Consider the following 9301-nt stretch of genomic DNA (forward strand, 5'->3'; position numbering starts at 1 on the left):
TTATACTCAGGTAGTTTCAAGTTCCCTGAAATTATAGGTCACTAGTACTCATTATAGACGTTTAAAGAAGTTCATCAATCCCTGGAAAAATCAGCAGACAGCTTAGCTTGGGAAAATCATTTGACTTGTACATGTAAAAATGGGTGTTTGGGGGACTTCCCTGGTGGCACAGCGGTTAAAAATCCACCTGCCAATGCAGGGGACACTGGTCCGGGAAGATCCCACATGCCATGGAGCAACTAAGCCCGTGCGCCACAACTACTAAGCCTGTAGTCTAGAGCCCACGTGCTGCAACTACTGAAGCCCGCGTGCCTAGAGCCCGTGCTCCACAACAAGAGAAGCCACCACAACAAGAAGCCCGCGCACCACAACAAAGAGTAGCCCCCGCTCGCCACAACTAGAGAAAGCCCGCGTGCAGCAATGAGGACCCAACGCAGCCAAAAAGTAAAACAAAAAAAGGGTGTTTGGGAGGTAACCTGGTATAATCACAGCTGAAAGATGTTGAGCAGTAGCTGTCACATTCTTTGGTGTTTGCAAAAACTTCCGAGAACTGCATGCATGATGTCCTTTGTGAGTGCTTTATATACAACTACAAAATAAACGTTCTCTTTCCTAAGAGGGGTATCCAATCTCCAAAGTATTTATGTGCATAAAACTGTTTGAAGGCAACAAAAACAGATATAAAATCTCCCTTCTCCTGATTCAATTTTGCAATGAAGAATTATTTAATGGGTGGGAAATTAGGCAAGTCTTTTCCTTTGGCACTAACGACACAGCAGGAATATATAAATAGGGTAGCGGGCCGCGGAATCCCCCACATGCTCAAAAGGTGCCAGGGAAACCCTCTATGCTTAACAAGGCCCTCTGCCTGATTTCCCCTGGCTTTTTTCCCTTATTAGAAGGTCACCATGTCAATCTGTCCTCACGATAGAGGCCGCCTCTTTTATCCCTCTCTCCAGCTCAGGCATTCCATCAAAGCTAATGTCAAATCATCACACTATACACCTTACCTATGTACAGTATTTACTTATCAATTCTACGTCAATAAAGCTGCGGAGTGGGCAGTTAATAATCCAGAGTCTCTGTCAGTAAAACTATTACGTAGCAGGCTTTTCTTTAATTGTAAATGCTGAAGCTTTCAACTTCATAATTACGTAAAAGCCGACTGTAATCAATGCCTTCTTCTAAGGAAAAGTAAGAAAACACACACTTGATCAACCTAATGAAAACATAATCTGGATCCAAAAATTGAGTCAGAACAAGCACCAATTGGAAACAAAGCCTTCACTATGCAACGCATTTTCTAGGAAGCTCTCAGAGTACTTTTTTTAGAAAATCTGCTTATATCCAATATCCTATGATAAACCACAGTGGAAAGGAATTTAAAAAAAAGAATGTATGTATATACATATGTATATGTATAACTGAATCACTTTGCTGACAGAACTTAACACAACATTGTAAAATAACTACACTTCAATTAAAAAAAGAAAGAAAGAAATATGTTCCCATGTTCTTTCAAAGGAGATAAAATTTTCAGATGTGCCAAAAGTTTCAAACGAACGTTATATTTTTCATGGAAATTCATTTTCTATTATTAAAATGTATTGGGATGTAACTCTACTTCTCCCTGGGCAAGTCTGAATGAACTCAGCATACGTTAGGAGCCTATTTATGGTGTACGACTAACATGGGAGAAGAGTCAGAAACTTTTAAGAGTAACAACAGAGTTATCATTTTGCACTTGGGAATGCCAAAATTTATGTAACAAAAGTACGGCATCCCTTTTGTAATTTTATAAGATGTGTTTTGTTACTCATCGATTTATCAGCAATAAGATTATAAGTAGATCACATCATCAGAAAATCTACAAACGACAAATGCTGGAGAGGGTGTGGAGAAAAGGGAACCCTCTTGCACTGTTGGTGGGAATGTAAACTGGTACAGCCACTGTGGAGAACAGTATGGAGGGGAGGTTCCTTAAAAAACTAAAAACAGGGGCTTCCCTGGTGGTGCAGTGGTTGGGAGTCCGCCTGCCAGTGCAGGGGACACGGGTTCGAGCCCTGGTCTGGGAGGATCCCACATGCCGCGGAGCAACTGGGCCCGTGTGCCACAACTCCTGAGCCTGCACGTCTGGAGCTTGTGCTCCGCAACGAGAGAGGCCGCGACAGTGAGAGGCCCGCACACCGCAATGAAGAGTGGCCCCCGCTCGCTGCAACTAGGGAAAGCCCTCGCACAGAAACGAAGACCCAACACAGCCAAAAATTAATTAATTAATTAAATAAAAAAACTAAAAAAACTAAAAACCATATGACCTAGCAATCCCACTACTGGGCAAATACCCAGAGAAAACTGTAATTCAAAAAGACACATGCACCCCAATGTTCACTGTAGCACTATTTACAATAGCCAGGTCATGGAAGCAACCTAAATGTCCATCAACAGATGAATGGATAAAGAAGATGTGGCGCATGTATACAATGGAATATTACTCAGCCATAAAAAGAAACGAAATTGGGTCATCTGTAGAGACGTGGATGGACCTAGAGACTGTCCTACAGAGTGAAGTAAGTCAGAAAGAGGAAAACAAATATCGTATATTAACGCATATATGTGGAACCTAGAAAAATGGTACAGATGAACCAGTTTGCAAGGCAGAAATAGAGACACTGACATAGAGAACAAACGAAGGGGGGAAAGCTAGGGGAGTGGGGGGTGGGAGGAACTGGGAGCTTGGGATTGACCTATATACACTAATATGTATAAAACAGATAACTAATAAGAACCTGCCATATAAAAAATAAATAAATAAATAAAATTCAAATTTAAAAAAAAGATCATAAGTAGACCAGTGATATTCGGAATTGATAGAAATCATTACTTTTCTGGAATATTTTTCCCAACGTTTTCACAAAAGTTTCTATCAATCACTCACTTTTTCCTAAGCAAAAGTGCTGTCAGCTTGGAGGGGATGTTAGCTATGGAGGCAGCGTTAATTGCTGGGGGAGTGGGGTTAGTGGTGACAGTTATGGGTACTAGTGATGTTACAGGTGGTCATTGTGGGTGGTGGTGGTAGTGAGGGTGGCAGTTGGGGAAGATAATGGTGACTTTTGCGGGGGCAGCCGCTGTGTTAGTCATGGTGGTGTCAGTGGGGAAGGTAGTTGTAATTGGAGGTGGTGGTGATGGTGATGGTGTAGTTGTGGGCGGTGGTAACAGCAGGTGCAGGCGGTAGTTACTGGCAGTAGAGTCGTATATATTTGGCTAGAGTGATGAAGAGATGTGGGCAGAGGAAATTATTCTTAAGAGGAAATTTTAGGGATTGTATTATGTGATTGAATATGTTGTTTAAACATGACAAGATGTAGTTTGAAAAGAGCTAATCATAAAACATCCACTGTAGCCAAAATTATCGGGGTTTCCTTTTCTGTGGATCTGTTGCTGGCAGTCACTGAGGAAAACCCACCAGAGTGACACAAGAAACTACCATACTTGATTGCTGACTGTAACTTTAACTAGCATCCGGGCTTTGGCTTTCACTCTGGGATGGGAGGCTTTAGGGTTTTGGACAAAAGAGTGACATGACTTGACCTAAGTCCTCAGCACAGCGATCAGAACAGTCCGTAGGAGAACAAGTGTGTGAGATGACGTGGCTTGGGCCAGGGTGGTGGGGGTAGAGGTGATGAGGGGTGGCTACGTTATGAATATATTTTGAAAGTAGAGCCCACAGGATTCTCTGGGATTTGTGGGATGTGAGAGCAGGGAGTCTAGAATTTGGAGAGAGTACCCCAGGTGATTCTGAGAGAGGACCACGCTTTGCACAACAATGATGCAATGACATCTGTTTTTTGACTTTTTCATTTCTTATTAGAAACTGACAAATTTCTTGGCACGTTGATGGTCTTAGTAATTTTTTTAATGGAAAACACATTCAATGAGGACATTTTCAGAAAAAAACTTATAAGCAAAATCATGCCAGGTCTTACTACTAATCCACATGTTTCCTTGTCAGTAACAAGGTGTTTATTTTAAAAATATTTATTAAATAAACAAATCCTCATATCCTTTTTTTTTTTAATTTTTATTTATTTCTTTACTTTTGGCTGTGTTGGGTCTTCGGTGCGGTGCACAGGCTTCTCATTGAGGTGGCTTCTCTTGTTGCAGAGCATGGGCTCTAGGCGCACGGGCTCAGTAGTTGTGGCTCTTGGGCTCTAGAGAACAAGCTTAGTGTTTGTGGTGCACAGGCTTAGTTGCTCCGTGGCATGTGGGATCTTCCCAGACCAGGCATCGAACCCGTGACCCCTGCATTGGCAGGCGGATTCTTAACCACTGTGCCACCAGGGAGGTCCAAACCCTCGAACTCTATTTTCACAGTCTGAGCCAGCCTTCTCTAATGTAGGTAAACCCACAGCCACGGAGTAGAGAGTATTTTTGGAAAGAGTCTGATGTCTCCAAACTGTGTGAATGAGACTCAGGAAATCTGAAAGCTTGGTTTTTATTAGCACCAAACTTCCCATTGATAAAGAGGTTTATAGAACATTGAAGCAAAGGCTTCCCTCGTTCTTGAGGCATTATCAGAAGGTATGTCCCTACATTAATAATCTCTCCACTATTCTTCTTTTCCTCTTTAGTCTGTGCCCATGGCATGTACGATGTCAGCAGCCACAAGCTATTCTGAATGATGAGAACTGGTTTTCAGTAACCTACAAGGCAATTGTTTGTTTGTCTCTCTTCCTATGGAGATCTAGAGGCATTTATTAAAAACACACACACTCACACACACACACACATCACTATGACATTGACTTAGTTTACGAAAGATAATAAAGTATTTTACAAAATTAGTTTCAACTCAAAATGAGTTAAAGCAATTAGGAAAAATGATAGTATCACCAATACTCCAACTCAAATATTCAGTTTCCAAGAGTTCTTTAACCTGTCCTATCCCTCATCAGCACCTGTTGTAAATACCAGGTCACAGTATATTTGGATGTCTTACTTGGAAAACTAATAAATCCTCACCAAAGTCTTGGTCTTAAAGAAGCAAGAGAGAATAGGAATAAATAGTCACCTCCAAATCAGTCGTCCTTTGACTTCAGAAAATCCCATGGTCTTAGAAGCTTCAAAGTCAGAATCAGTTCCATGCACCACTCTTAAAAAGACTGATCTCTGAGAGAGAAAAATTGAGGGTTATTTGGTTATTGAATTTTCTCATTCACTCAAATATAGACATAAAGTATCTGTTTTGTATCAGGCACTGTTCTATATACTGCAGTAGTGAGGGAACAGAGAAAGAAAAAAAGAAAAGAATCAAGTCCCTGCCCTCACAAACTTTACATTCCATATCATGCTAAATTTTTCAAGAGTTTCCTTTTGGTTTTCCATAGTCTCTCCCAAGTAACTGTGAATATCTATTTTTCTGGGAAAAAAAAAAAAAAAAGCTATGCTTTCTGCCACTTGGCCAGCACAGATAGTTCAAGATCACAGAAAGAGACATAATGCTTATTTATAACTATAAATGCAAACACAAATGTAGATATCAAATATATACACAAAATGTTGATATACATACACATACAAGGTAAGAGTCTAATGGAGCAATTAAAAGTTAGGATTTGAAGTTCAAGAACACATGTTCCAGTCTTGATGCTATCACTTAACTAAGCCATTATATCTCAGGTAAGTTTACTGATCTCTTTAAATCTCAGTTCCTCACCTGTAAAGCTGGAATAATAATACATACATACATAATTGGACTAATGTGATGATTAAATATGAGAATGTATACTAAAGCACTTATTCCAGTGGCTGGCATCAAGTTCATATCTAATACTCATTATCACTATATTTCTATTACTTCCTTGTATCATAGATGGAGATTAAGAATTCTGTCAGCAAAATCTCAATCATGTTTTGTGATTGTCAAAAAAACTATCATTCATAGTCACTGGGGCATTTCTTCCCTAAGTTTCTGCAGAAACTCGGTTTGTAAAATTTGATATCAAAAACTGGCAGAAATTCAACTGAATGTCCCACTGTAGGCCTCCAAAACACATCTACATCCGAATCTGTTTCACTTGATTTCCCAGAGTAGGTCACTGGCATATGACACCCTTTACTGTTGTATAAAGAAAAGCATCAAAACTGCCATTGCTTTTGCATAAATGTATTTTTTTCTTCTCTTCTCTTTTAGCATTTTTTTCTTCTCTTTCTTTAGATCTAGCCTTAACAGAATCTATTTAGGAAGATTTTTCTTTTTCCAAAAGTGTAATAAGGCAAGTGAAAACATCGTTACTAGATGACCCTGAACATAATTTCAACTTTTTATATTATTCTGGACCATCCTTTGCAAGGATGGTCCCATCCCTCCCTAAAGAGAATCCTCAAAAGGAAGTGGAAGTGGATTTGCCAGTGTAAAATGGCATCTAGTTAGCAGTCCACATATTAATATCTCAAAATATGCCATTGTAATACCTACAAAGACTCAGTTAAGACATCAGAACTCAAAGGAAGCCTGGAAAATGAGACAGACAACCAAGCCATTACCAGAATCTGTTTTTGTCTATGATATTATGGAGTTATTTTTTCAGGAACTTAGATAGTGCTGTTCACCCTAAACGATGGTAGCTCCAAATGTCTTGAATGTAGTGTTTCTATTGTTTATGATGCTTCACAATGGATCACTTCTCAGTTCTCTGGTTATTAGCTCTAGTTTCATTTCCTGCCTTACCTTTCACCAGCCCACACTGTTCTATATTACATTCCACTTTCAGCTAGAAAAAAAATATCTAAGGGAAAACAGATAAATACTCCTGTTAAATACCAAAGTTTATTAATTAAAAACAAAAATGCTCATGGCTGCATTTTTCTCCCAGTTAAAAATTCATGGACTTTGTGACATATTGCCCCTAATGGAATAGAGTCATCTCTTACTACTCCAAATTCTTGGAACTCTTTGCTAAGTCTGCTTACTGGGAAAATATGTTATCATTTTATTACATTAAAAAAAATGTAGAGTTTTGGCAACATTGACTGGATCATGAATAGAAGTACTCCACTTCTATTTTGCATATGATAGAACTCACTCCGGTTGGATCATCTAACTATGGGAAAAATTTCAAACTGTGGACTAAACACATGTGCATCAGAAACTTATGGGCTAGGGCGGTCATGAACAATTCAGATTACAAGTTCCCACCCATAGATGTTCTAATCCTGGAGGTCTGGGGTCAAACGTGAAATCTTGAAATCGGAGAACATTTCTCTAGTGGTTAAAGGATTAGGTGAAAAGCCCACTTTTCCATATGTACAAACTCAACTTTACCTACATCTTTCTACATTTCGCCTGTACATACACTTTTCTAAATACACTTTCCTTTTATCTAAAATAAGTTGGAAAGAATTGGGTTAGATTTTTCAAAGAAAGCCAATTATTGCTCTGCAAAGTGAAGGTAGTGTCAGTTTCATTGTAGCAGGTGTTTTATAAGCTGATAAAGTCTAGGAAGATATGCATATGATCAATCCTTTGAAAGTGGTTTCAAGAGAAATAGGGGCTTACAAGATTTTTCACTTTCAAGATAGAATATAGATGAAATCCCATAGGACATCATCTTATTAATGTAATTACACAGATACAGGCATTGAAAGAAGTATCAGGTTGATTAGAAATGACAGTGAGAGAGCTGGCAAGTGCAAGTAGAGATTTCCAAGCTGACAAAATCAGAACCAAACAGCATACATTTAGGTTAGAATAAATCTTGCTGAAGAATGCAACCCTCCCTAAAGAGAATCCTCAAAAGGAAGTGGAAGTGGATTTGCCAGTGTAAAATGGCATCTAGTTAGCAGCCCACATATTAATATCTCAAAATATGCCATTGTAATACTTACAAAGACTCAGTAAGACATCAGAGCTCAGAGGAAGCCTGGGAAATGAGACAGACAACCAAGCCATTACCAGAATCTGTAAGAAATCCCAACAATAACAAGCCAAGAGAGCTGAAATGAGACACCCTACAAATGATCTCACAGCAAACACACCACCCGGAAGATAACTGGAAGAGGTTTGGAATCTCCATTTATTATTTATCTCTGATTCAGTGACTCGGGAACCGTGCTCAGTTATAAAATGAGGCAGCTGTCCCTATCCTGGGAGACTCGCTTTCCTCTGTTTATGCCTTAGTCCCTTCCAAGTGCCTCCCACTCAAAATATATTGGAGGATTTTAAACCTAAGAAAAGCAACAAGGCTAAAAAGAGGGAGGACTGACGATGATACAATACATTTAAGATGGTGTAAAAGACACAAATAGAAATGTTAAGGAAGGTATAACTCAGAAAGAACCTTTAAAAGTAATGTGTACAAGAGGCTGTAGTCTTTCAGAATTTTTCGTGAATCCATATGTGCAGGTATGGAGCAATGTGAGCAGAAGTCTGTCTGAATTCAACAAAGCTGCAGTAGATGAATGGCTATGGGCAATGGAAATCAGCCAAGAGCTATGAGACAGACCTTTTCAGTTGGCATTAGTGGCCGGTGTTCTGAGTAGATTGTCCTATAATGTAGAATGGACTGAATCATGTTTAAGAACAGTATTTTTAAATCAACTTTATTGAGGTATAATTTGCTTTAAACAAAATGTACCCACACGACCCCAGAGATGGGCATGAGACGCTAAGGCTGCTGCTGCCGCCACCAAGAAGCCTGTATGCGAGCACAGGTCACTATCCACACCTCCCGTCCCGGGAGCCTGTGCAGCCCACCACTGCCAGGGTCCCGGGATCCCGGGACAACTTCCCCGGGAGAACGCATGGCGCACTTCAGGCTGGTGCAACGTCATGCCGGCCTCTGCCGCCGCAGGCTCGCCCCGCACTCCGTATCCCTCCCTCCCCCCGGCCTGAGTGAGCCAGGGCCCCCGAATCACCTGCTCCTTTAACCCTGACCTGTCTGAGGGAAGAACAGACGCCCTCAGGCGACCTACACGCAGAGGCGGGGCCAAATCCAAAGCTGAACCCCGGGAGCTGTGCGAACAAAGAAGAGGAAGGGAAATCTCTCCCAGCAGCCTCAGAAGCAGCGGATTAAACCTCCACAATCAACTTGATGTGCCCTGCATCTGTGGAATACCTGAATAGACAACAAATCATCCCAAACTGAGGAGGTGGACTTTGAGAGCAAGATTTATTATTTTTTTCCCCTTTTTCTCTTTTTGTGAGTGTGTATGTGTATGCTTCTGTGTGAGATTTTGTCTGTATAGCTTTGCTTTTACCATGTGTCCTAGGGTTCGGTCTATCCTTTTTTTTTTTTTTTTTTTT

The 9301-nt window shown here is 40.3% G+C and overlaps 1 long non-coding RNA gene across 1 annotated transcript in view; it reads right to left on the bottom strand.

Moving 5' to 3' along the window:
• Positions 1 to 4174: 4174 nt before the first annotated feature.
• LOC113627251 (uncharacterized) overlaps positions 4175 to 9301 on the bottom strand; it is a 122639-nt gene continuing 117512 nt past the window's right edge. The window contains exons 4-5 of the long non-coding RNA XR_003435486.1: positions 5069 to 5166; positions 4175 to 4208 (exon numbers count right to left, since the gene is read on the bottom strand). This is a non-coding gene — a long non-coding RNA (uncharacterized LOC113627251). The remainder of the gene's footprint in view (positions 4209 to 5068; positions 5167 to 9301) is intronic.

The sequence above is a fragment of the Aethalodelphis obliquidens genome, unplaced genomic scaffold (assembly GCF_003676395.1).
Source record: "Aethalodelphis obliquidens isolate GAN/ISIS:26980383/991018 unplaced genomic scaffold, ASM367639v1 scaffold20, whole genome shotgun sequence".
In the NCBI taxonomy this organism is placed as follows: domain Eukaryota; kingdom Metazoa; phylum Chordata; class Mammalia; order Artiodactyla; family Delphinidae; genus Aethalodelphis; species Aethalodelphis obliquidens.